Source organism: Bos indicus, chromosome 18, assembly GCF_029378745.1.
Source record: "Bos indicus isolate NIAB-ARS_2022 breed Sahiwal x Tharparkar chromosome 18, NIAB-ARS_B.indTharparkar_mat_pri_1.0, whole genome shotgun sequence".
Taxonomy (NCBI): domain Eukaryota; kingdom Metazoa; phylum Chordata; class Mammalia; order Artiodactyla; family Bovidae; genus Bos; species Bos indicus.
The window spans coordinates 50,831,251-50,858,266 of record NC_091777.1 but is presented as its reverse complement, the minus strand read 5'-3'; the positions used below and the strand labels follow the sequence as shown (position 1 = coordinate 50,858,266).

Sequence of the window (27,016 nt, the reverse complement as noted above, 5' to 3'; positions counted from 1 at the left end):
ATCTTTACCATGCCATTTTAAGTCTTTTGTCATTTACAGACAGTTAACATTTTACTCTCATGCATTTGAAAAAATGCTACATCTTCAAGAAAGTTCATAGGAAGGACTTTTTGACAAGAACAAACTGCTGATAAACTTTCAGACCATACCTTTGAGCTGGGTACAAATTTACAGAACTCTAATGAAGAAACCGATGGCTTCATAAAACTACTAACCAAAGATCAAGAATTAGTTACATAAGACTGAATGGACTGAGGAATGATTATAATTTTTGTGGCTTTTTGTCTGAAATATTACTAATTTTTTTTAATCTTTGTTTTCCAGACATAAGGAATCTTTCCTCTCGAGGTAACTAGAACTTGCAACAATTCGATATCTTTGTAAATAAAGATGAAACATTTATTTATTTATTTATTTTTTGCTGCATGGCTTTCAGGGTCTTAGTTTCCTGAAAGTGAAAGTCGTTCAGGCATGTCCTGCTCTTTGCAACCCTATGAACTATACAGTCCATGGAATTCTCCAGGCAAGAATACTGGAGTGGAAAAAAAAAACAAAAACAAAAACAAAAAAAGAATGCTGGAGTGGGTAGCCTTTCCGTTCTTTAGGGGATCTTCCCAGCCCAGGTCTCCTGCATTGCAGGCAGATTCTTTACCAACTGAACCACAAGGGAAGCCCAAGAATACTGGAGTGGGTACCTTTTCCTTCTCCAGGTGGTCTTCCCAACCCAGGATTCGAACCAGGGTCTCCTGCATTGCAGGAGGATTCTTGACCAACTGAGCTATCAGGGAAGCCCTAATCGGAGATCAAACTTGAATCCGGGCAGTAAAAGTGCCAAGTCCTAACCACTGGACCAGCAGAGAATTCCCAAAACATTTATCTTTTTCTTTCTACCTGATCCCTTCTGGTGGGATCCCTCCAAAATCCCTCCAGAATTTCTTGTGCCACTACCCTCCACCCTGCCCTGGCACACACATATTCTGGTGGCATGGCACAAGAAAAGAAAAAGACTCCTGGGAGTCAAAAAAGGAGATTTGATCCCAACGAAGAGCTTTGGATAGGACCAAACAGGAAGCTCATCCTTCTGTCTGGAGCTCAATACTTTATTTTATAATATATTCATGAGCTAGCTCATTGGAACCCAGACAAGATGGTATTATGAGGTAAACAATAATTTTGGAAGGCTGTTGGGAGGCACAGTGCAAAATAGCCTTGAAGGAGAAGGTCCATGGGGGGGAAATGGCAAAATGCCAGAAGTACCCAGGCATTGTGTACTGATTGCTGAAGAACATTTCCTGCCTTTGGCTATGCTCGGCACCTAGATTTAACAATTAAACATTAAAGACGTTGCTTGAGAAAATGGGTCGTGGATAAATACATGGGTTGTTAAGAATGCGCTGTTCCTTGAAGTATCTTTTACTGATTATATCCTAGCCTTGTACGTATTCTGCTAGCCGTATGCTCTAAGCTCTTTGTTCCTTGCTCCTGTAAAAAGGCTTGACGGCAGAAATAAACTCGTCAGTCCAAGTGTTGTTCTTTCAGGTTCACCATTTCCAAGTCCCAGAGAGAAAACTCCAACAAGTGGCTCCAAGAACAGGGACTTGATAGGAAGACTGAACAAAGTGGCGAGCCCTGTAAAAAGAGGTAAGCAGGATGGGACAACATAGCAGTAAGATTCCTTTCATTTCTATAATGCATCACTTTCTGAAACAAAATGGTATTAATGTTTCAAGAGATCAGTTGAATGATTGCTATCATATTTTACTGGAACATAATCCATGGTTTCCAGAGGAGGGTATGCTTGATCTAGACATATGGAAAAGGGTTAAGAAGAATGTTTTGCGAGCATATCGGCAAGGAGTCCATATTCCCCCTCAATGGTGGGTTACATGGTCACTCAAATGGGCTGTCATAGAACAAATTGAAGGGCATAATGTTGATTTGGAAGTAGAAACTGTTCGGTCTTTACATGAATATGAGCTTAAGGAACAAGATATGCAAGGTGCTTTGAAATATAAGAATGTTATGCTTAATCAGACACAATCCCTGGAGAAACAGCTTGGAGACGTATGTATACAGGATGTGTCAAAACTGAAGCCACTTAGAGCGGAGGTCATTTCATTCAACGAACAGCCCAAATCTGAGGTTTTTCCTTCTGCTCCGCCTGTAACAGCAATTGCTGACTTTACTCGTACTAATCATTTCACTCCTCCTTGGGAGATACCTGCTTGCACTTTCGCTTTCCCAATACAGTTTGATCAGCCTGCCCAAGGCCAGAATGCTTGGGCTGGTCTAGATTTTGGTATGTTGTCCAGCTTTAAGAAAGCATGCACTCTGTATGGACCTACTTCTCCTTACTGTGTAGAATTCCTCAGAGGATGGGCTGATCATTGGATGCCATATGATTTTTTTTTTCAAGTAGCAAAGATGATTCTAAATCCTCAATAATTACTTCAATGGCAAATATGGGTTAACAAAGAAGCCCAACAAATGATGATTGACCAGCAATCTCATTGTAACCCTGCCAATTTAACTTATGATATGGGAACCATGGGAACCATGGCCGATATGACTGCACAATTAGCTAATATTACCCCTCAGATGTTGCATTTCATTAGAGAAATTTTTTGCAGAGCATAGGCAAAGGTTGATAATGTTAACTCTGATGGCTCATTTGTCAAGATTACCCAGGGACATGAAGAAGAATATACCCAATTTATAGAAAAATTAAAGGATGCCATCAAAAAATCTATCAAAGATGAAACCTTACAAAATATTATTTTAAAGCAACTTGCCTTTGAAAATGCTAATGAAAAATGTCAATGCATGCTGAGGCCAATTTAAGAAACTAGTTCTGTTATGGAATATCTGAAAACTTATAGAGATATCAAGTCTATGTCCCATAGAACAAAATTAACAGCACTAGAAACTTTTAATATGCAAAAGCCTGCTAATGCTAAATGTTTTAACTGCAAGAAAGCCAACCGTATGAAAAAACAATGCTGCATGCCAGTGCAAACAGATAAAAATAATCTTACTTCTAATAAAAAAAAGGCCCCCGGGAGTTTGCCCAAAATGTAAAAGGGGATTCCATTGGTTGAATGAGTGTCGTTCCAAATTCGATAAGGATGGAAATGCATTGACACCAAAGGCACAACAAAAACAACAGGGAAACTAATAAAGGGGCTATCCTCTAGCCCCACTACAAAAGGAGGACCCAACATTATGACACTGCAAGCAGCTACATCTAAGAGTGCTTGCACTGATGCACCTAGTCCTTATGATATGGAATTAATAGAATTATACAATCCTCATAAAATCCCCACTGGATATTATGGTCTGATCCCACCCGGAACAGTTGGACTAATTTTGGGACGTAGCAGCTGTACAGTGAAAGGTTTAGTAGTATTGACTGGAGTTGTGGATGAAGATTATGAAGGAGAGATACATGTCATGGTGAATGTCATAAAATTAAGAAATGTATATCTACAAAAAGGGGAACACTTTGCACAATTATTACTTTTGCCATATGTCAAACCAATGAGGGCATCTGATAAAATTAGGCAGGGGGATTTTGATAGCACCAATCTGACCACTGCACTATCTACCTTATTAAAGGAACATCAAAAGCCTATGCTTACTCTAAAGATATGGGAAAAAAATTTCACAGGTATGTTGGATACAGGAGCTGACATTTCCATTATTACAACTGAAGAATGGCCCCTTGAATGGGGTAAGACTATGGCTCCTTCCAGACTATTGGGGGTAAATAAGGCTGATGCTACACAAACTGTCATCAATACATCCTATTTACATGCTTATGGTCCTAATCAAATTGTAGCTTATATCGAACCATATATTACCAATATCCCTATTAATTTATGAGGAAGGGATTTTCTCAAACAAATGAAAGCCACAATTTCTCTAAATGAGCCTTTTTTGATGGGGGCCATTGAGTTAACACCGCTGCCTCTTGATTGGAAATCTGGTGCCTCAGTATGGACACCTTAATGGCCCCTGACTAAAGCAAAGTTCGCAGCTCTCACACAATTAATGAATGAGCAATTACAGAAAAATCATATACAACCTTCATTTTCCCCATGGAATTCTCCCATTTTTGTAATAAAAAAGAAATCAGGAAAATGGCGAGTGTTGATAGATTTAAGAAATGTTAATAATACTATGATTCCTATGGGGCCATTACAACCTGGATTGCCCTCCCCTTCCATGGTACCAAAAGGCTAATCTATAATTATTATTGATTTACAAGACTGCTTTTTTACTACACCTTTGCATCCTAAAGATAGAAAACGTTTTGCTTTTTCAGTTCCCTCTATAAATCACATGGCTCCTGTTAAAAGATTTCAATGGAAGGTTTTACCTCAGGGGATGATGAACTCTCCTACCATTTGCCAATATCTCATATTTGTTTCATTACAACCCAGTAGAGATAAATATCCTACTGCCTTCATAATTCATTATATGGATGACATACTCCTTTCCATGGAATCTGAACTTTGTTTACAACAGTTATATGATGAAGTCACCACCACTCTTCAAAATCATGGCCTACTTGTTGCACCAGATAAAATTCAATTGAAAGCACCCTTTAATTACCTAGGACATGTTATGGAAGAGTCTAAGATAAAGCCTCAAAAAACTCAAATCTCTGTGCATTCTCTACGCACATTAAACAATTTTCAAAAATTGATAGGAGATATTAATTGGCTTCAGCCATCTATTGCCATTCCCACCTATGCATTACAAAATTTATTTAAAATTTTAGAGGGACCTCCTGACCCTAATAGTCCTAGTCAGCTAACAAAAAAAGCGAAAGAAGAATTAAAATTTGTTGAAAAATACATTCAACAATCTTTCTCAACTCGGCTGGACCATACCCAACTGGTCTATTTATATATATTTCCCACCAAACATTCACCTACTGCAATCATAGCTCAAAACAGCCCAATAGAATGGGTATATCTACATACTAAGCAGTCAAAGAAAATCGTATCATACATTAAGAAAATAGGGCAAATAATTGTATCAAGAAGGAGCCGTATACAAACCTTAACTGGATTTGATCCATATGCAATACATGTCCCTTTGACAAAAAAGGAATTACAAATTGCCTTACAGTATAACATGACCATGCAAATAGCATTAAGTGACTTTCAGAACGTTATCTCATTCCATTTGCCGAAAGGAAAATTATGGGACTTCCTACAATTTACTAAATTTATAGTAACTAATATCATTGCCTCCCAGCCTATTTCAAATGCACCTACCTATTTCATTGATGGCAACAAGGAAGGCATAGCTGGGATTATTGGCCCTGATATCAAAGAGAAATTACCCACTACCTATTCTTCAGTACAAAGAGTTTAATTGTATGCTTTATATGCTCTTTTGTCTCTTCAACCATTATCCTACAATGTATATACTGATTCCAAATACCTTGCTTCCCTTTTCCCTGATTTTGTTACCGCCTTTCTATACAACCTAGATAAAGAATTATATATTCTTTTTTCAAAGACTCAAGCCTTAATTCGATCACGTACGGAACCTTTCTTCATTGCACATATACGTGCTTATTCAGGTTTACCTGGCCCCCTGGCAGCAGGAAATGATGCTGTTGATAAGTTCATAGCTCCTGTCTTTACATCTGTTATGGACGAACACGCTAAAAGATTGCACTCTAAATACCATATTCCCCTTACTGAAGCGAGATATATCATTAAATCCTGTGATGTCTGAGCTCCTCTGCACTTACGTACCACAGTTTCAGGAGTTAATCCTCGTGGGCAACAGCCTAACTCCCTTTGGCAATTTGACTTCACTCATTGCTCCTTAGGAAAGTTTTCTTTGCTTTTTATCTCAATTGATACATTTTCAGGTTTTGTATGGGCAGTGCCTGTCTCTTTAGAATCCAGCAAACATGCCATTTCCACACTTTCACTCACCTTCCCTGTTATGGGAATACCTTCGGTCTTAAAAACAGATAATGGGCTGGCATTTACCTCTCACTCGTTTCATTCATTTCTAATGGAATGGAATATAACACACATCACGGGGATACCCTACAACCCCCAAGGTCAAGCAATTATCGAAAGAACCCATTGTACTCTTAAAACTCATTTGTTAAAACAGAAAGGGGGAATATGGAAGAGGAGATATACTTCTTATCCTATGAACCCTCAATTGTTATTATCTTTAACTCTTTATTCCTTAAATTTTTAAAATTTACTAACAGATAGTTCTGATCCTCATGCAGACAGACATTTTGCAGAGGAAAACAGTAAGAAACTGTTAGGAGCCAACACACCAATATAGTATAAGCAGTTTAATCAATGGTTGCCAGGAATCTTATGACTCCTAGGCAGAGGTTACGGTCTGGTCATTGCAGATGGAGAAGAAATCTGGGTTCCACTTCGCCATGTCCATTACCGAGAAGGACCCCAAGACCAGACTCCCCCGACAGGTGATGTAGCTGACGCGAAGGGTCTCGTCAATGACCATAGAGAAGCCGAAGAGAAAACGTCAACATCTGAACCCCTAACGTAGGACCTGAGCAATGGCATGTCTGGAAGATTCCTGCTGCATTGGAGCACTTTGCCAGTGTGTATGGGACTGCGAAAGCCTTAAAAACCTCAAAACTATACCTTTTTATACAATAGTTCAGGTTATATCCAATCTTGTGTGCACCTTCTGTACATGTTTATTGTAGGTAACTTCGATATAGATCTTTGTGCTAAGATTGGTAACTGTACAGCATGTGCCTTGTATATGTGTTTAAACCATACTATTTCATATCATTATGTCAACATTGCAATAGTCAAGCAAAGATCTGATTTGTGGCTTCCTGTTAACCTAACAGAACCATGGACCGACTCTGTATTTCTCTCAGTTTTGCTCAAATATGGCTTAAGGAGGTCAAGGCGCATAATAGGATGGATTATCGCTGGCATTCTTGGTCTAATATCTCTTGTTCCAGTAGGAACCCTATCTGGTATGGCACTACACAAAACTAGATGATGTAGATGTCTCTACTCAAAACTCCGTGCCTCCTACGATGGAGTCCAACTAACAGCTGCTGTGCTTAAACTAAAAACAAAAGGAGGATATGTTGGGAGGCACAGTGCAAAATAGCCTTGAAGGAGAAGGTCCATGGGGGGGAAATGGCAAAGTGCCAGAAGTACCCAGGCATTGTGTACTGATTGCTGAAGAACATTTCCTGCCTTTGGCTATGCTCGGCACCTAGATTTAACAATTAAACATTAAAGACGTTGCTTGAGAAAATGGGTCGTGGATAAATACATGGGTTGTTAAGAATGCGCTGTTCCTTGAAGTATCTTTTACTGATTATATCCTAGCCTTGTACGTGTTCTGCTGGCCATATGTTCTAAGCTCTTTGTTCCTTGCTCCTATAAAAAGGCTTGACTGCAGAAATAAACTTGTCAGTCCTAGCGGAGAAGGCAATGGCACCCCACTCCAGTACTCTTGCCTGGAAAATTCCATGGACAGAGGAGCCTGGTAGGCTGCAGTCCATGGGGTCGCTAAGAGTTGGACACGACTGAGCGACCTCACTTTCACTTTTCACTTTCATGCATTGGAGAAGGAAATGGCAACCCACTCCAGTGTTCTTGCCTGGAGAACCCTGGGGACAGGGGAGCCTGGTGGGCTGCGGTCTATGGTGTCGCACAGAGTTGGACACGACTGAAGCGACTTAGCAGCAGCAGCAGCAGCAGAGACTGTCCAAGCATTGTTCTTTCAGGTTCGCCGTTTCCAAGTCCCGAGAGAAAACTCCAACAGAAGGCATCCTTTACAACAGCTCAGAAGGCTTATTCTTCAAATATGTACCATTTGCCCAAAATGTTACTCATGGAAGCCATTGTATGGTTCTCAAGGACATTTTCCTTTACCTGCAGGTCCCTTTGAAATTTGGCAGCTGGATTTTATACAAATGTCTCCCTCTCAAGGTAAACAACACACTCTTGTTATGATTTGTATATTTCACATTGGGTTGAAGCATTCTCATGCAGACAGCCTACAGCACAATCAGTAGGGAAACTCATTTTCAAAAGGGTGACCCTCTTTCGGGGAGTCCCCTCAGAAATGTGATAGTCACTCAGTCATGTCTGACTCTTTGTGACCTCATGGAGCCTGCCAGGCTCCTCTGTCCATGGAATTCTCCAGGCAAGAGTACTGGAGTGGGTTGCCATTTCCTCCTCCAGGGGATCTTCCCAACCCAGAGATCGAACCTGGGTCTCCGGCACTGTGGGCAGATTCTTTACCATCTGAGCCACCAGGGAAGCACCCTCTTCCCTCAGAAATACATAGCCATTAAAAAAAAAAAACATACATAGTGATAGAGGAACTCATTTTACTGGACAAATTGTTTAAGAATATTTTAAGATTTGGCCAACTATGGAGCATTTCCATGGTGATTTTCCTCAGTCTTTTGGGTTAATGGAACCAGCTGGAACAATTAAAACCCAATTGGCTAAAACTGTAGATGCTAAGTCCATTCCACTGACCCTTCTCAACCTCAGATCTACACCCTTTGATAGAAACATCACTGGTTTCCTTTAGAGATCATCACAGGGAAACTAATGAGATTGGATGATGGATTATATGAACTCATATTCTTGAAAGGAAGCATATCACATTATAACAAAAGTTTAACTGAAGGTGGAGCACATGGTCTCTCATCTTAGGCTATTGTTCCAGAAAGAATTCTTCTGGCGATTGAGGGCTTACTGCCTGTGGTATGTATTTGCTTTTAGTGAGTGCATGTTCAGTCACTAAGTTGTGTAAGTTGCGTCTGACTCTTTGTGACCCCGTGGACTGGAGTTGGCCAGGATCCTCTGTGCTTGGAATTTCTCAGGCAAGAATAATGGAGTGGGCTGCCATATCCCCCTGCAGGGGATCTTTCAGACCGAGGGATCGAACTCATGTCTCATGCATTGGCAAGCAGATTCTTTACCACTGAGCAACCTGGGAAGTGCTAGAGGCAGGTTCAAATGAGGCCAGTGCTCAGAAATGTCAACTGAGAAGACCCCCACCCTTACCCCCTCCCCAAACTACCCCACCGTTGCCCTCTTTCTCCATATCCTTGCTGGATTAACTGGATGTGAATTCTCTGAGCTGAAGACTCCACCTCCTCCCAGGAATGTTGCATTATAGTTCCAACAAGGCTCTTACACTTACACAATAAGAATAGACACCTGACATATGGCAGGAGCAAGGTAGGGAGGCTCATTGCTGAGTCCAGCATTAACTCTTTAGGTGCTGTTTTCTGGGGAGATCGGGGGATTCTGGGGTGGCCAAGGCCACGTGGGAGCAGTAGAGGAGACCCTCAGGGCAGTGGCTATTTACCATGAAGTCCAGGAAGTATTTAGATATTTTATCAATATTATAGCCTTGTCAGTCCTGGCCCCAAGATACCAAAATGCTAAAGGTCTCTAATTTAAGAACTCCAGCTCCATGTGTCAGTGTGATAGCAGCAGGGAAGAGCATGGACTTAAGCTTCAGCTAGACCTGTCTTTATGGGGCTTCCCTGGTAGCTCAGCTGGTAAAGAATCTGCCTGCAATGTAGGAGACCCTGGTTCGATTCCTGGGTTGAGAAGATTCCCCTGGAGAAGGGATAGACTACCAACTCCAATATTCCTGGGCTTCCCTGGTAGCTCGTAAGAATCTGCCTGCAATGCAGGAGACCTGGGTTCAATCCTTGGGTTGGGAAGATTCCCTAGAGGAGGAAATGGCAACCCACTCTAGTATTCTTGCCTGGAGAATCTCCATGGACAGAGGCGCCTGGAGGGCTAGAGTCCATGGGGTTGCAAAGAGTCACATGACTGAATGATTAAGCATAATCATTCATCATAATCAGAGACCTGTCTTTAATTCTGCCCCTGCCAGTTCCTACATCTCTTGGAGCCTCTGTTTTGCCGTGTGTAAAATGAGACAATACCTATAAGGTATGAGCCCAGGATTAGCCCAAACAAATATCACTTCTTGGAGATTGTTCCTGGGTTTAGTGTAAACCTTGACAGTTGTTTTGTTTGCTTTTTTCTTTTTGTAATGCAATTGCTTGACATAAGCTTTGATTGTCAGAGGCATCCATTTCAGAGGTACCTGCTTCGAAGGTGCCTTTCTCAAATAAACACATTACTGGCTACAGGACTAGGTGAAGAGCCAACCCATTTCTCCCACTGAGGCCCTTTGTTTTAGAGCTCTTGGTTGACATCGATAACTTTAGATCATTTGGGTTGCTTGCTTTTTTCTCTTCTTACACTTCATTTATTTTTCCATGCTTTATTTTCATTTGATTTTTAAATCAATTAACTTGGCAGCACCAGATCTTAGTTGCGGCACTTGAGATCTTTAGTTACGGCCTGTAGGATCTAGTTCCCTGACCAGAGATCGAACCCAGGCTCCCTGCATTGGGAGCGCAGAGTCTTAGCCACTGGACCACCTGGGAAGTCCCCTGTCTTCCCACACTTTAAATTCATGCTCTTCTGTTTTGAATTCACCAGTGAGGAGTGGGCCAGTGAAACCCTAGGTGCCCATTCTTGACACCAATAAAAGCAGAATCCCAGGTTTGCCCCCCACCCCTCTGCACTCCCCACCCTGCCACCTCATCTATACCAGAGACGTCACTGAGAGGCTCCAGCTGTGCTATATAATTTTTAGGTCTTGTAAATAATAAATCTCTATTTTTTTTCCTCAAAGTTTCCTGATGGTTATTGCTGAAGGGCATCTTGCAATCATAATAAAAACACCAAGGGCCAGTCCAACCACAAGCACTGCTTATTGATAGCCTGAGGCCAGAAAAACACTGGGGATTTAGAAAAGGCAGAGGAACCAGAGATCAAATTGCCAACATCCATTGGATCACAGAAAAAGCAAGAGAATTCCAAACAAACATCTACTTCTGTTTCATTGACTATGCTAAAGCCTTTGACTGCATAGATCACAACAAACTATGGGAAATTCTTAAAGAGATGGGAATACCAGACCACCTTATCTGCCTCCTGAGAAAGCTGTATGTGGGTTAAGAAGCAAGTTATAACCAGATACGCAACAATGGACTGGTTTACATTTGGGAAAGGAATGCATCAAGGCTGTATATGGTCACCCTGCTTATTTAACTTCTATGCAGAGTACATCATGTGAAATGCCAGGCTGAATGAAGCTCAAGCTAGAGTCAAGATTACTGGGAGAAATATCAACCACCTCAGAAATGCAGATGATATAACCCTCATGGCAGAAAGCGAAGAATTAAAGAGCCTCTTGATGAAGGTGAAAGAGGAGAGTGAAAAACCTGGTTTAAAACTCAACATTCCAAAAATGAAGATCATGGCATCCAGTCCCTTCACTTTATGGCAAATAGATAGGGAAGAAATGGAAAAGGTGGCAGATTTTATTTTCTTGGGCTCCAAAGTCACTGCAGATGGTGACTGCAGCCATGAAATTAAAATATGCTTGCTCCTTGGAAGAAAAGCCATGACAAACCTGAGAGAGTATTAAAAATCAGAGACATCACTTTGTCGACAAAGATCTGTATAGTCAAAGCTATGGTTTTTCCAGTAGTCATGTATGGTTGTGAGAGTTGGACCATAAAGAAGGCTGAGCACTGAAGAATTGATACTTTTGAATTATGGTGCTAGAGAAGACTCTTAAGAGTCCCTTGGACAGCAAGGAGATCAAACCAGTCAATCCTAAAGGAAATCAACCCTGAATGTTCATTGGAAGGGCTGATGCTGAAGCTGAAGCTCCAGTACTTTGGCCACCTGATGTGAAGAGCCAACTTATTGCAAAAGACCCTGATGTTGGGAAAGACTGAGGGCAGAAGGAGAAGGGGGCAACAGAGGATGAGATGGTTGGATTGCATCACTGACTCAAAGGACATGAGTTTGAGTCTACTCTGGAAGATAGTGAAGGACAGGGAAGCCTGGTGTGCTGCAGTCCATGGGATTGCAAAGAGTCAGACACGATTTAGCAACTGAATAGCAACAACAAATCTGTGAAGAAAACAATGCCATGGTTAAGAACTCAAGCTCTGAAATCAGCAGATCCTGTTTAAGTGGCAGCCCAGCCACCTACTAGCTGTGACCTTGAGAATGGCCTTTTGCCACTTTGCAAAGTCTCTCTTCCCTCGGCTCCCTCTCTCTCTCTTCCTCAGTTCAGTTCAGTCGCTCAGTCGTGTCCGAATCTTTGTGACCCCATGAACTGCAGCACGCCAGGCCTCCCTGTCCATCACCAACTCCCGGAGTTTACCCAAACCCATGTCTATTGAGTCGGTAATGCCATCCAGCCATCTCATCCTCTGTCGTCCCCTTCTCCTCCTGCCCCCAGTCCCTCCCAGCATCAGAGTCTTTTCCAATGAGTCAACTCTTCACATGAGGTGGCCAAAGTACTGGAGTTTCAGTTTTAGCATCATTCCTTCCAAAGAAATCCCAGGGCTGATGTCCTTCAGAATGAACTGGTTGGATCTCCTTGCAGTCCAAGGGACTCTCAAGAGTCTTCTCCAACACCACAGTTCAAGAGCATCCATTCTTTGGCGCTCAGCTTTCTTTTTCTTTTTCTATTTTCTTGGGATATTTATTTATGAAATTGTCATTCTTTCTTTCTTTTTTTTTAAACTTTACAGTATTGTGTTGGTTTCGCCATACATCAACATGAATCTGCCATGGGTGTACAGGTGTCCAACTCTCACATCCATACATGACTACTTGAGAAACCATAGCCTTGACTAGACAGACCTTTGTCCGTCTAGTAATGTCTCTGCTTTTTTTTTTTTTTTCTCAAAAATCACATTTTTATTATATCATCACGGTAAACAAAGCACACAGAAGCAACACATGCAAAGCACACGTGAGAGCGAAGCAGCAACCCCCGGGAGACTTTCTAAAACGGAAAGTCACTGGTGCATAATTCTGAGGTCAGGAGCTTCTAATGAAGGGCTGTGCTGAGCTGCCCATCGCCCCCAGGCTGGCCCGAGGCGCCACTGGTGCAGGCGGGCGGGTACACGCCCGCTCAGCTGAGCCTCATCCATCACGTGCTGCACCAACCAGGGTGGCTTCTGAGGTGTTTTAAGGCCACGCGCTGCACCAACCAGGGTGGTGCCACTCTTCCCTCTGGGCAATCCCAGAGGGATTAGAAGCTTAGCTTCTATTCTTAACTTCAAACGTTTGTGGGAAAGAGGAGCACCGTCGCCACAGGTTCCCACGGTGCCTGGCATGCCTTTATCACGCGCAGGAAGCACGCGCCCCCCTCCCCCAGAGTATCAGCACCACTGTGAACACTAGAGGAACCATGGAGGTAAGAAAAGGAGACAAGAATGTGGACACTACACCCTTTTCTCTCTCTTTTTTTAAGTATTAAATTCAGAAGTAAACAGAAAGAAAAAAAAACCCATGAATCCATTACATTATGAACAAATCTTAAAGAATCTTATCTTGCACTTCTACCAAAAGTTACTAAAACTCTGGAAAATCTAAATAATGGACAGATCAATCAATGTAATTCTGTGGAGGTGGGGAGCAGCAGCTCCTTGGGCCTGGCAGACAAGCTCTGGCTTTCCGGGAGTGCAGAAATGCAGATCCACATGCTGAGGGACGGGTGGAGGAGGTGCAGTGGGTTTTCCCATGTGCCTCAGGGACCTTCCATGTTTGGATGGAAGAACTGACTTGAACTCAAAGGGGAGACTCAATTAACATTCAGGATCTTGAGATGGTTCATCCAGGATGGGCACGAAGGCGTCACACGGCCCCATGGAGACTGCTGATGAGGGTGCGCCTCTTGACACCAGCTCTGCGGTGAGGCCCTTTGGGGAGGTCACCCCACAAGGCGTGGGCGGCCACTGACTGCCGGCTTCAGCAGCCCCATCGCTCTTCCTTTGATGTCCAGGGTCCATGCAAGCCTGGGCCCACCGGGGCTACGAGCAGATGCATGAAAAAGATTCTCGCTGTGATCTTTCCTCTTTAAAATAACATCTCAGCCACCACCTCGGCTGAGGATTTGTCCATCTGCTCCCTGCTCAGCTCAAAGCACCTGAGGGCGAGATGCTGCTGCCGTGGATCCTCACTCAGCATCAGCTCCCCGTAGAGGTAGATGCCCATGGCCTGATCCTCCTGAAGGAACCTCTCCACGTCTCTGTACGCTTTTGTGTATTTGTGCTTAACAATGAGTTCACACCAGCGATGGCGAACCTCGGCATCCTGCTCCGAGAGGCGGTATATCCTCTCAAGGCTCTGCAGAGTTCGTGGAGTCACAGTCTTCTGCTCCAACAGATGCTCCAGAAGCAAGACCAGTTGGTCTGGAAGAAGCTTCTCAAACACTTCTTCTCTGTCCTTTCGTTTCCGTTTTCGGGGTCTCCGGTTCACTCGGACCCATTTCGCGACCTCGGCGCTCACTTGCTGCGCGAGCCCGCACTCCGCCAGGGCCTGGAGCTCCCTCTGCAGCGGCTCGCCCGCAATAGGTGAAGGTGAGAGCCAGGCGCCGGAGCCCGCGCTCAGAGCCGTCGCCCCGCCGGCCCGGCGGAAAGCGGCGGGCGCTAGAGGCCCGCAACACCTAAGGCCTGTCTCTGCTTTTTAATATGCTGTCTCGGTTGGTCATAACTTTCCTTCCAAGGAGTAAGTGTCTTTTAATTTCATGGCTGCAGTCACCATCTGCAGTGATTTTAGAGCACAGAAACATAAAATCAGCCACTGTTTCCACTGTTTCCCCATCTATTTGCCATGAAGTGATGGGACCGGATGCCATGGTCTTAGTTTTCTGAATGTTGAGTTTTAAGCCAACTTTTTCCCTTTCCTCTTTCACTTTCATCAAGAGACTCTTTAGTTCCTTTTCACTTTCTGCCATAAGGGTGGTGTCATCTGCATATCTGAGGTTATTGATATTTCACTTTGCTCCAAACTCACTGGCTCCCTCTCTGTTTCTGAACACAGTAGGCCCATCAACCTCAGGGGCTTTGCATTCACTGGTTCTTCTGCTGGGAATGCTCTCCCCCAGTATATCCAGATGGCTCCCACTCTCATCCCATCTAGGTCTTTGCTCAAAGACTCTCCTTCTCAGGGCAGCCTCTCCTCACTTATTTAAAATTACCACCCCCTCTGCCTAGCATTTGCTTTGTCCTCTCTTTGCTCTATTTTTGACCACAGCACTTATCACCATCTGATACACCATATATTTTTGATTTGTATTTTTAAATTTTAAGTATACTTGATCTGCAGTGTTGTATTAGTTTCTACTGTACAGCAAGGGGATTCAGATATATATATATATATCTGGCTTCCCAGGTGGCACAGATGGTAAAGAATCCACCTACAATGCAGAAGATCTGGGTTATCCCTGAGTCAAGAAGATCCCCTGGAGAAGGAAATGGAAACCCACTCCAGCATTCTGGCCTGGAGAATTCCATGGACAGAGGAGTCTGGAGTACTACAGCCCATGGGATTGCAAAGATTGTGAGTGACCAACCAGCTGGCACAAGTGGTAAAGAACCCACTTGCCAATAAAGGAGACATAGGAGACACAGTTTTGACCCCTCGGTGAGGAAGATCCCCTGGAGGAGGGTATGGTAGCCCACTCCAGTACTCTTGCCTGGAAAATCCCATGGACAGAGGAGTCTAGTAGGCTGCAGTCCATGGGGTTGACTGAGCAACTTCACTTTCACTTTTCACTTGCATGCATTGGAGAAGGAAATGGCAACCCACTCCAGTGTTCTTGCCTGGAGAATCCCAGGGGCGGTGGAGCCTGGTGGGCTGACGTCCATGGGGTCACACAGAGTCGGACACGACTGAAGTGACTTAGCAGCATACCATAGATGTACCTTGAGGACATTATGGTAAGTGAAGTAAAAGGTGAAAGTGAAAGTCACTCAGTTGTGTCCGACTCTCTGCGACCCCATGGACTACACAGGTCATGGAATTCTCCAGACCAGAATACCAGAGAGGGTTGCCATGCCCTCCTCCAGGGGATCTTCCCAACCCAGGGATCAAATCCCAGGTCTCCCACATTACAGGCAGATTCTTTTCCAGCTGAGCCACCAGGGAAGCCCTAAATGAAGTAAGCCAGTCACAAAAGGACAAATGCTACATGATTCCTCTTATATACCCAGAGCAGCCAAATTCATAGAGACAGGAAGTGGAAAGGTGGTTGCCAGGGGCTGGGGGGAATGGAGGATGGGGTTTGTTTTTTTAATGGATACAGTTTTGCAAGATGAAAAACACCTTTGCAGATACATGGTGGTGACGGGTGCACCAACAACATGAATGTACTTAATGCCACTGAACTTCACTCTTAAAAACGGTTAATTTTATGTTATACCACTTCCAAGTGGTAAATTTTATGGTATGCATATTTTATCGCAATTAAAAATAAATTAATCAATAATTTGAAAAAACCTGATAGGGGGCTCATGATATCTACTTCACAGGCTTGTGGTAAAGCTTCAGTAAGATGGTCCATGTGAGCAGCAGATAAATAAAGGTTGTGGTTCTCATGGCTGGAGAATTCTAAATTGTGGTGGCTCTGTGATGAGAGAAACAGCATAGCACTGTGATGTGGGACATGGCAAGTCCTGGTTTTCCCACCTACCAGCTGGCGACCACAGTGGCTCAGTTTCCTCCACTGTAACATGGAGATAACAGTACCTACTCTTGAGGTCATGAGAGGATGGAATGACTTAATAACTGTAAAATATTTACAACATGTCTGGCACAGAGGGAGTGGTTAATAAAGGCCAGCTATTCTGGTTGTTTGAAGAACTCATGATTCCAACATTTATTTATGATAAATATGATAAAAATAAATATTATTTCTTTATTTCTATAGCCCCTAAATTCACCCTCCACCGCCAGATAACTGGGCTGTAGAATCACTTAAACTAGAGACCCTATAATTTATTGCTACACCCAAATTTCTTTGAGCGTGCAAGAGGTGATATTAGTAACTGAGCCAGGGACTTCCCTGGTGGTCCAGTGGTTCGGACTCCAGGCTCCCAGTGCAGGGGGCACAGGTTCCATTCCTGGCCGGGGAACCGAGAATGGCCAAAGAACATGCCACGGCCAAAAAAAAGAATGAATTAATTCAAAGAATAATTAAGCCAGGACAAGAGGCAGTTAACTGGACTATCCCCAGCCCATCCTGGGCAAGAGTCATCCTTGCATAATATCCCTCCACAGAAGGCAGCAGAGAGCATGTCTCTTGAGTGATGTTACCAAACAGGGCTCACTGGTTCACTCACCTGGCAAGTTTTCTTTGCATCCTCAGTTTACTCAAGGACTGAGAGTTAAGCCAAAGACTGGTGGAAGCACATGAGCCCTCTCCCCAGTACAGGCTGTGGCTCAGAGGCAAGAACACAGTGGGAACCCAGCCCTGGGGCCCAGCCCCTGCTGGGTCTGGGTGTTGGCTGGGAGTTGGAGAAAAGGATTGCCAGGGCCCTGCCTCTATCTGCACATGCCTCAGAGGAGACGGCACTCTGAGGACATACAGGTGTGCAGCGAGTGGGATTCTTTAAAATATGTCAGACCGCATTCCCTCCTCTGCTCAAAAACCTTCCACGGCTTCCATATCTTTCATGGAAAAAACCAAAGTCCTCTGCCATCAATCCTATCACCTCTCCTGTAACTGGCAAGCTCACTCATCCTGTCAGCCACACTGGCCGCCTGGTTGCTTCTCCAAACTCCAGGCACATTCCTGCCCCAGGGCCTTTTCACTGGCTGTTCCCAAGGCCTGAAACTCTTCACTCGGATATCTGCATCAGTGCTTTCTCATTTCCTTCAAATTTCTCTTCCGAAGTCCCCTTCTTAGCATGGTCTTCCAGATCACTGAGTTGAAAACCACAGCTGGCCCCATCAACTACTCCTGCCCCTCTAATTTATTCTCCCACAGCTTTTTACATCACCTTCAAACATTCCGTGTTGCTGTCGTTCAGTCACCAAGTCATGTCTGACTCTTTGTGACTGCATGGACTGCAGCACGCCAGGGTTCTCTGTCTTCCACTATCTCCTGGATTTTGCTCAAATTCATGCCCATTGACTCAGTGATGCTATCTAACCATCTCATCCTCTGTCATCCCCTTCTTTTGCCTTCAATCTTTTCCAGATTCAGCATCTTTTCTAATGAGTCAGATCTTTGCATCAGGTTGTCAAAGTATTAGAGCTGCAGCTTCAGCATCAGTCCTTCCAATGAATATTCAGGGATGATTGCCTTTAGGATTGACTGGTTTGATCTACTTGCAGTCCAGGGGACTCTCAAGAGTCTTCTCTAGCACCACAATTCGAAAGCATCCTATACCATTTAGTTATTTCTTGTCTCTTAATTATTATCTATCCCCTCTCCCTCCCTCAACACACATAAATGTCAACTCCACAAATGTAAGTACCTTTTCCTGTTTGTCCACTGTGGTATTCTCAGCACCTAGCACAGAGCTGAGAATGTAGTAGATGTTTGATAAATAATTTGTTGAATGGTCTGTGAGGTAAGTATTTTTATTACCCCACTTTACAGGTGAGGAAACTGAGGCTGTGAGGTGGAAAATCACTTGACCAAGGTCACACAGTAGAGAAAGTGTCAGAGCTGGGACTTATTTAAGAAACATATTCATTCAGGATAAAGATGTGGTACATACATACAATGGAATATTACTCAGCCATAGAAAGAAGGAAATAATGCCATTTATAGAAACAGGGATGAACCTAGAGATTGTTATTCTAAGTGGGTTAAGTCAGACAGAGAAAGACAAAACCATGTATCACTTACAGAAAGAAAGTGAAAGTGAAGTCGTGTCCGACTCTTTGCGACCCCATGGACTGTAGCCCACCAGGCTCCTTCATCCATGGGATTTTCCAGGCAAGAGTACTGGAGTGGGTTGCCATTTCCTTCTCCAGAGGATCTTCCCAACCCAGGGATCAAACCCAGGTCTCCCGCATTGCAGGCAGATGCTTTACCGTCTGAGCCACCAGGGAAGATCTAAAATATGACCACAAATGAACTTACTTCAAAACAGAAATAGATTCACAGACACAGAGAGCAGACTTGCTGTTGCCAAAGAAAGGAAGGTGGGGGAGGAAAGGAGTGGGAGTTTGGGGTTAACAGATGCAAACTATTATACATGGAATGGATAAACAACAAGGCCCTCCTGAATAGTACAGGGAATTACATTCAATATTCTTTGATCAGCCATAATTGAAAAGAAGGTATGTATAACGGAATCACTTTGAAGTACAGAAGAAATTAACACAACATTGTAAATCAACTACACTTGAATAAAGTAGATTTTAAAAATGCAAAAGCAAAGCAAAACCCCCCTGCATTAATGCAGCAAATGTTTATTGAGCACCTACTGTATGCCAGCTGCCATTCTGGGAGCTGGGGATAGAACTCCCAGTGATTGAAGGGAGCCCCAAACCAGGGTGTCAGACCCCAGAGCCTCTTTGTGGACACTAGTGTTGTGCATGTAGGGGAACTGAGGCCAGACAATGGAAGGAAGGCACAGGGTCCCAGCCAGGGGACAGGGGCTCAGTGTTGGAAGTGGGCTTGACTCTTCAGGAGCTGTCCTGGTTGTAGGATGAGCTGGAAAGCTGTGCTGGGTCCACAGGTCCAGAACCACAGGAGGCAGTGGAGAGGTGGGTGAGAAGAGCTGTACCAGCCACGTCAGGTGGAGAAAGAGCTCAGTCCCGGCCAGAAACTCTCTGGGGTATACTCAGCACCCAATGGGAGCAGGGAGACTGAGGTCAGAGATGAGGAGGGAGAGACAGAGAGAAGTGGGTGGGAAGCACAGATTAGAGGTAACAGGAGACCTGGAGAGAGAGACAGGTCAGAGATGACCTCTGAGCCACTGTCTGAGCCACTGATGGTTTAAGATTGGGATTTCAGCTCAGAAATCTTTCCTGATTTCCTCCTTGAACATTGAAACTTCATTCTCCCATAAGCCAAGATGTCACATACTCTCGTCTACCCGTGAAGGCAGGTGCATCCCAGGTGATCACCTCAATGAGTGTGGACAGCTCCATCTGAGAAGCAAAGTTGCCCCTGGGTTTGGGGAGAAGATAGACTGAGGCATTTCAGTATCTTCCTAGAGATACTGGGAAAGTGAAGTTGTGGGACTTTCAAAGACCCCAGGAATCAACCATGTTTCAAATACACTGAAAAGTCGGGTGGGAAAATGATGGATTAGCCCTGCTTAAAATCATCCTTGGGTCTGCATCCTTTCGTCAAGGAGAACCAACCAGTCCATTCTGAAGGAGATCAGCCCTGGGATTTCTTTGGAGGGAATGATGCTGAAGCTGAAACTCCAGTACTTTGGCCACCTCATGTGAAGAGTTGACTCATTGGAAAAGACTCTGATGCTGGGAGGGATTGGGGGCAGGAGGAGAAGGGGACGACAGAGGATGAGATGGCTGGATGGCATCACTGACTCGATGGACGTGAGTCTGGGTGAACTCTGGGAGTTGGTGATGGACAGAGAGGCCTGGCGTGCTGTGATTCATGGGGTCGCAAAGAGTCAGACACAACTGAGCGACTGAACTGAACTGAACTGAGCAGCCCAAAGAATCAGGCAATTACTTCTTTTTTAAAAGCAATAATTTTATCTATTTATTTTTGGCTGTGCTGGGTCTTTGTTACTGGGCAGGTCTTTGTTACTGTTTCTCTAGTTGCAGCGAGAGGAGGCTACTCTCCAGTTGAGGTGCTCGGGCTTCTCATTGCGGTGGCTTCTCTTGCTGCAGAGCATGGACTCTAGGGTGCATGGGCTTCAGTAGCTGCAGCCCGGGGGCTCAGTGGTTGTGGCTTCTGGGCTCTAGAGCACAGGCTCAATAGTTGTGGCACATGGGTTTAGCTGCTCCTTGGCATGTGGGATCTTCCTGGACTAGGGCTTGAAGCTGTGTCTCCTGCATTGGCAGGCAGAATCTTTACCACTGAGCCACCAGGGAAGCCCAGGTGATAGCTTCTGTTATTGAACTGTAGTTGATTTATGGTTTGTGTTAGTTTCAGCTGTACAGAAATTGAAAGCAGTAGCTTCTTCAATGAATGCGTGTGACTCAAGAGTTTGCTCCTAGGGACTGCTCCTTCAGTAACACTCTCTGGGCAGTCTGGAGACCCATGTAGAACAGTATACACTACAACAAACAGAAAAACTCGAAACATCATGCTGATGTTTGGCAGAAATCAAACCAATATTGTAAAGCAATTATCCTTCAGTTAAAAATAAATAAATTAAAAAAAAAGCAAACTAAAAAAAAAAACAACTTGAAACAATCCACATCAATATGGGAATGAGTGAATACATCATGGTGTCTCAACAATAGAAGCCACACAAACATTAAGAAGAAAGAGTTAGAACTCTGCATGCTGCAAAGGTATAATAACTGAGATGGATGGCTAAAGAAAGTCCACAATGGGATGCTAAGAGCACTTATTTTTGTAAAACATATACATAGATTCATATTTATGTGTGCATTTGAACAAACAAAATTTGAAGGATGTGTAAGAAATCATCAGCCATGCTTGTCACTAAGTTTATAGCTTGTGATCTAGGAATACGATGGGGAGGAGGACTTTATTTTCATTTTATTATTAATTCATAATTAATTAATTAGACCATGTCTCATGTCTTGCAGAAGCTTAGTTTTGAGACCAGGGATTCCAGAACCTGGGCCTTGGCAGTGAAGGTGCCAAGTCCTTACCATAGGACTGCCAGGGGAACTGCCATACTCTCACTTTATATACTCTCATTCTGCAGGATTAATTTTTTATTAAGTGTTTGCTTTACCTTCATAGCTCAGTTGGTAAAGAATCCACCTGCAATGCAGGAGACCCTGGTTCGATCTGCTGGATTGAAGTTCTGCTGGAGAAGGGATAGACTACCCACTCCAGTATTCTTGGGTTTCCCCTGTGGCTCAGCTGGCAAAGAATCTGCCTGCAATGTGGGAGACCTGGGTTTGATCCCTGGGTCGGGATCCCTGGGATCCCTGGAGAAGGGAAAGGCTACCCACTCCAGTATTCTTGCCTGGAGAATTCCATGGACGGTATAGGCCATGGGGTCGCAAAGAGTCGGACACAACTGAGTGACTTTCACTTTACATGTATAATTAAAAAGTAGTTTAAATAAAATGATTAGCCAGTGTTTACAAAGCTGTATAATTTTTAGATAACTCTAACAAAACTGATCATTTTAAAAGTATTTTGTATTTTGAATTAAATGTGCTGTTTATTTTACCAAGAAGTTGGAGGATTGCCGGGAGCCAGAGTGAGGAGCTCCGCCCGTGGCAAAAGTCATGAGGAAGGAGGCTCGGCATACGCAAAGGCGGGATCGAGCCTCAGGAGTCCCCCTGGATATTCTTGAGCATCTACCCCCAAAAACCACAGTCTGCCTACTTTACTGCTTTGTGCTCTCACCTCTGACTTTACTTGGGCTGTCCCCCACCACCATCTTGCTCTCTCTGATAAAGAGTTAACTTACAGCTCCAGTTAATAAAGTTCCTGGGCATTAGGAGTGTTTAAATCCAAACCCCTCAGATAGCTCTCTAACTCGCCTGACAAGTTTACCTGGACTCCTAAAGCTATGCATACAATTGTTTACAGTCTCCCAGCCTCGAGAGGCACGGGAAGCTTAAGATATTCAAATAGCTTAGAGCCTCTCAGAGAGTTAGAAACTGTCAGAATAAAACTAGTATTTCATTGATGAGCCAATGCTTGCTGCCAGGTTTCCACATCCCCTGTATTGTATCCTTGAATGTGTATTAATTAATATAGTTGGTATGTAGAAAAAATAAGTAATGGCCTTGGTGTTAGCAACTTTAGACCCTTAAGGTAATAAATTCTTTCCTTTGTTGTAAACCCACTGCACTTCTGCCCTATAGGAATGCAACTTTATCTAACACCTTCGGAGGATGGCGCCAAACCTTAAAATAATTACTCTTAGAGAAAATAAGTCTTATGGATTGACAAACTTTTGTCAAGAGTCATAAAATGTTAATAGGCCTTCTGGCCAGAAAATGATGTAAATCACCTAAACCATTTGTATATGATAAATTTGCAGGAAAGAAACCCTGGTTTTGATAAGGATCAAAGACTGCTGACTTTGCATGATTTCACACCCCCTATTATCCTCTATGTACAACTTATGGTATAAAAGCCCCTGTTGAAAATAAAGCTACGGGCCTTGCTCACCAAAGCTTGGTCTCCCCATGTCATTCTTTCTTTCACATTCTGGCTGAGTCTCCATCTGGAGCGCGGAGGTTCTCTGCAACTATTTATTTGCCTGGGCTTGTAAGACCCACTCGAGAAGGTGCCTAAGGTGGGGCACCTTCTGGTATTCGAGAGGGCGCCTGCGGCCTCCGTGGTCAGAGCTAACCTGATGTCACAGGTTATATTGATTTTCCGCGTAAACCAAGCTACTCAGCCTCTTTTCTCCGCTGAATTTTCCTACTGAGCTATCGTCATTCTATTACTCTTTATATCTTTGATGAATATTTAAATTAATTGCCGACACTGTCTCCCCTTCTAATTCCCTGGATCAGCCGGAGCTGGACCCCGGCAGAAGATTATGTTTAATTAGTTTTTATTATTATTATTATTTAGCAAATGGGAAAAAAAAAAAAAAAAAAACCTTTTGGTTGTTTTCCACAGGCTTGGCACAATCTATAGTTCCTGAGTGAGAACTGACCTCAGGATTAACCGTGGCTAGGGTATCTCTGTGCTTCCCATCTACCCTTCTTGCCTGAGCCTGGTCTCCAGTATGTGTTTTCCAAACCAATGAGAAATGGAGTACTTTCTTGCCAAATTGGCAAACAAGGATGTCACAGTCATCAGCAATTGCAGCCCTCCAAATGTGAACTTCTGAGCCCTGAGGAGACCCAGGAAGGAGAACAATACCAGCGATCCCACAGCCATTAGGCTGCAGCCACTCCCTATGGTAAACTCCGAGGAACTGAGGATGTGAATAAACACAAGATACTGGCCCCCAATAGGGGAGATGCATATGAAAGGAATGATTTCAGTGAGCCCAGACTCTTGCACTTTCCCATACATAGAAAAGCACTAAATTCTTTAACTTCGGATATCTGGTTTCCTTTAATTAACAATAATCTCTTACTGTTCAGGCTACCTGCCTTTTGTTGTAAAACTTCTATATAATCCGGCTCTTCCCCTAGCTTCCTATGAGCAGTTCTCTGGGTTACTTGAGATGCTGTCTGTCGGGCTTAAGTACTAAAAATTTCTGCCAAATAAAACATAACTCTCAACTTTTAGGTTGTGTCTATACAACTTTATAGGGTGTGTTACAACTTTTAGGTTGTGTTTAAGTTGACACCAGCAATCACAAAATTACTGATTAGTGTTAAAGAGGGAGGTGCAGAGAGAGAAGGGATTCTCCCTGGAATCACACAGCAGCCCCTGACCTGGACAAAGTCATAGACACTGACCTGCAGAGAAGGGCAGAAAGGCGGGGCTCTTCTGAAAAGCTCCGTTGGCATCCAGAAACCTCTCGGGCTGGAAGGAAGAGGGATCCTGGAACTGGTCAGGGTTGTGGAGAATGGAGTGGAGCAGTGGGAACACCGTGGTGCCCTGTGAAGGGAGTCTGTCCAGATGTTCATGGCTGCCATACCCAGAAAAGCAACCAGAGGTGGGCTTCTCACATGTTGACCCCAAACCCCTGGTCTACTCAGCCCTGGGGAATAGCAGGGTGGGGAGACTGCGGACTTTGGGGTCTGTGGAGCCCAAAACCAAGGTCACAGGTGCGAGACCTTGCACCAAGACCATAGATGTGGAGTCCTGCCTGACTGAACCCCATTGTAATGGTTGCCAAAAGCCCTCCCAATCCTTACCGGCCAGCTTCCTGACCTCATATTAGGTAAAATGCCCATCCCTGTTCTCATCCTATAGTGCCCCAATCAATCACCTAATGCCACCCTTCCAGCAGGAGTTTTCTTTATCTTGAGGCTATAAAAACTGGCTGATAGCTCACGAAAGGCATCGACTCTTCCCTTGAGCTGGCCCAGTGTTGGCTCTCTCTGTCTGTCAGAAGGATGGTCTGCTGTGCTTGCAGTGCTCTCATTATCTCTGTTCTTTGTCCTTAATAAACTCACTCCTTTCTGAAATGCTCCATGTCTGGACAGTCTTTCCCAACCTGCCATCAGACTGCTACAACATTCGACCTGGGCTCGAATCCCAGCTCTGTCACTTCCCACCTGGGAGACCCAGCAAGCAACTTCTCCCTGAACCTCAGTATCTCCATCTGCAAAATGGGCATAAGAATAGCACCTGTTCACAAGAGTCCATGAAATAGTGAGAAATCAGTTGGCACATGCTAAATCTTCAATAAATGACTATTATTACTCAGGGCTATCACATGGACTGGGCTCTCCTGGTACCTCAGTGGAAAAGAATCTGCCTGCCAAAGCAGGAGACCTGGGTTTGATCCCTGGGTGGGGAAGATCCCCTGGGGAAGGAAATGGCAACTCACTCCTGTGCCTGTATTCTTGTCAGGGAAATCCCACAGACAGAGGAGTCTGGTGGGCCACCGTCAATGGGGTTGCAAAAGAATTGGATGCAACTTAGCAGCGACTAAACAACAACAATCACATGGGTATCACCACAGCAGGACTGAAATCCCAGAAGGGCCCTTTTTCTTCATACCATGCAATCCACAGGCCACTTGCTCAGAGAAGATTTTTTTTTTTTTTAATTATCACAAAGATGCACTATAAAAGCTGGTGGCTCATCTGGTGTTACTTATATGGTTTCTGACCACAAAAACAGATTTCAGCTTCTGGTGAGAATACTCACATGTTTCAGATTGTATTTAGCTATTCTGATGGCTTTTGAGCAACGTCATAGATTTCTTAACCTCTCCACCCAAGAGTACATGTGTCATTAATTCAAGCAAAGAAGCAAACATTCTAGTCAACACTAAGGACATTCGGTAACTTTCAGGCCATTGAGGACCAAGGTTCAGGCACTCCCCTGGCAGCCTCTCTCCTCCTTAGCACTACTCACCACTTGCTATTGAAGGGGGAAGAAAGTCTCCATTCCATACATAAAAAGTGGTGTATGCAGGTAGATCTATCCTCAGATTTAGGGAGATTTATTTTCAGGAATAGTTTTATTTATTTATTTTACAGTTTTTTTTTTTAAGTCTATGTTTGAATTTTGAAAGTCGATTGAATTTGTTACATTATTTCTTCTATTTTAAAAATTTTGTATTTATTGTTTTAGGCTGTGCTGGGTTTTCATTGCTGCCTGTGGGCATTCTCTAGGTGGGGAGAGTGAGGGCTATTCTCTAGCTGCAGTGCAAGGGCTTCTCATTGCAGTGTCTTCTCTTGTTTGCAGAGCACAGGCTCTACTTAGGGAATGCGGGCTTCAGGAGTTGTGGCTCCCGGGCTCTAGAGCACAGGCTTAATAGTTGTGGTATACAGGCTTAGTTGCTCCGAGGTATGTGGGATCTTCCTGGATCAGGGACCGAAACCCATGTCTCCTACATTGGCAGGCAGATTCTTTACTCCTGAGCCACCAGGGAAGCCACTATTGCTTCTATTTTGTTTTCTTTTTTCTTTTTTTTTTTTTGGCCACAAGGCATGTGAGATCTTAACTCCCTGACCAGGAATTCAACCTGCATCCCATGCACTGAACGGCAAAGTCTTAACCAATGGACTGTCAGGGAAGCCCCTACTTATTTATTTAACACTTATTAGTGATAGCTTATGGCAATGGCACCCCACTCCAGTACTCTTGCCTGGAAAATCCCATGGACGGAGGAGCCTGGAAGGCTGCAGTCCATGGGGTTACTGAGGGTGGGAGATGACTGAGCAACTTCACTTTCACTTTTCACTTTCCTGCATTGGAGAAGGAAATGGCAACTCACTCCATTGTTCTTGCCTGGAGAATCCCAGGGACAGGGGAGCCTGGTGGGCTGCCGTCTATGGGGTCACACAGAGTCGGACACGACTGAAGTGACTTAGCAGCAACTTAGCAGCAGTGGCCCTAAAATAGAAAAGGTGGATGAGGCACTGGT

At 44.0% G+C, this 27,016-nt stretch overlaps 1 long non-coding RNA gene across 1 annotated transcript; it reads left to right on the top strand.

Moving 5' to 3' along the window:
* The first annotated feature begins 1,237 nt into the window (after positions 1-1,237).
* LOC139177119 (uncharacterized) lies at positions 1,238-23,179 on the top strand. Its single transcript, XR_011561561.1, has 3 exons — positions 1,238-1,641; positions 7,926-7,976; positions 22,227-23,179. It is a non-coding gene; the product is annotated as an uncharacterized lncRNA (long non-coding RNA).
* Positions 23,180-27,016: the final 3,837 nt, after the last annotated feature.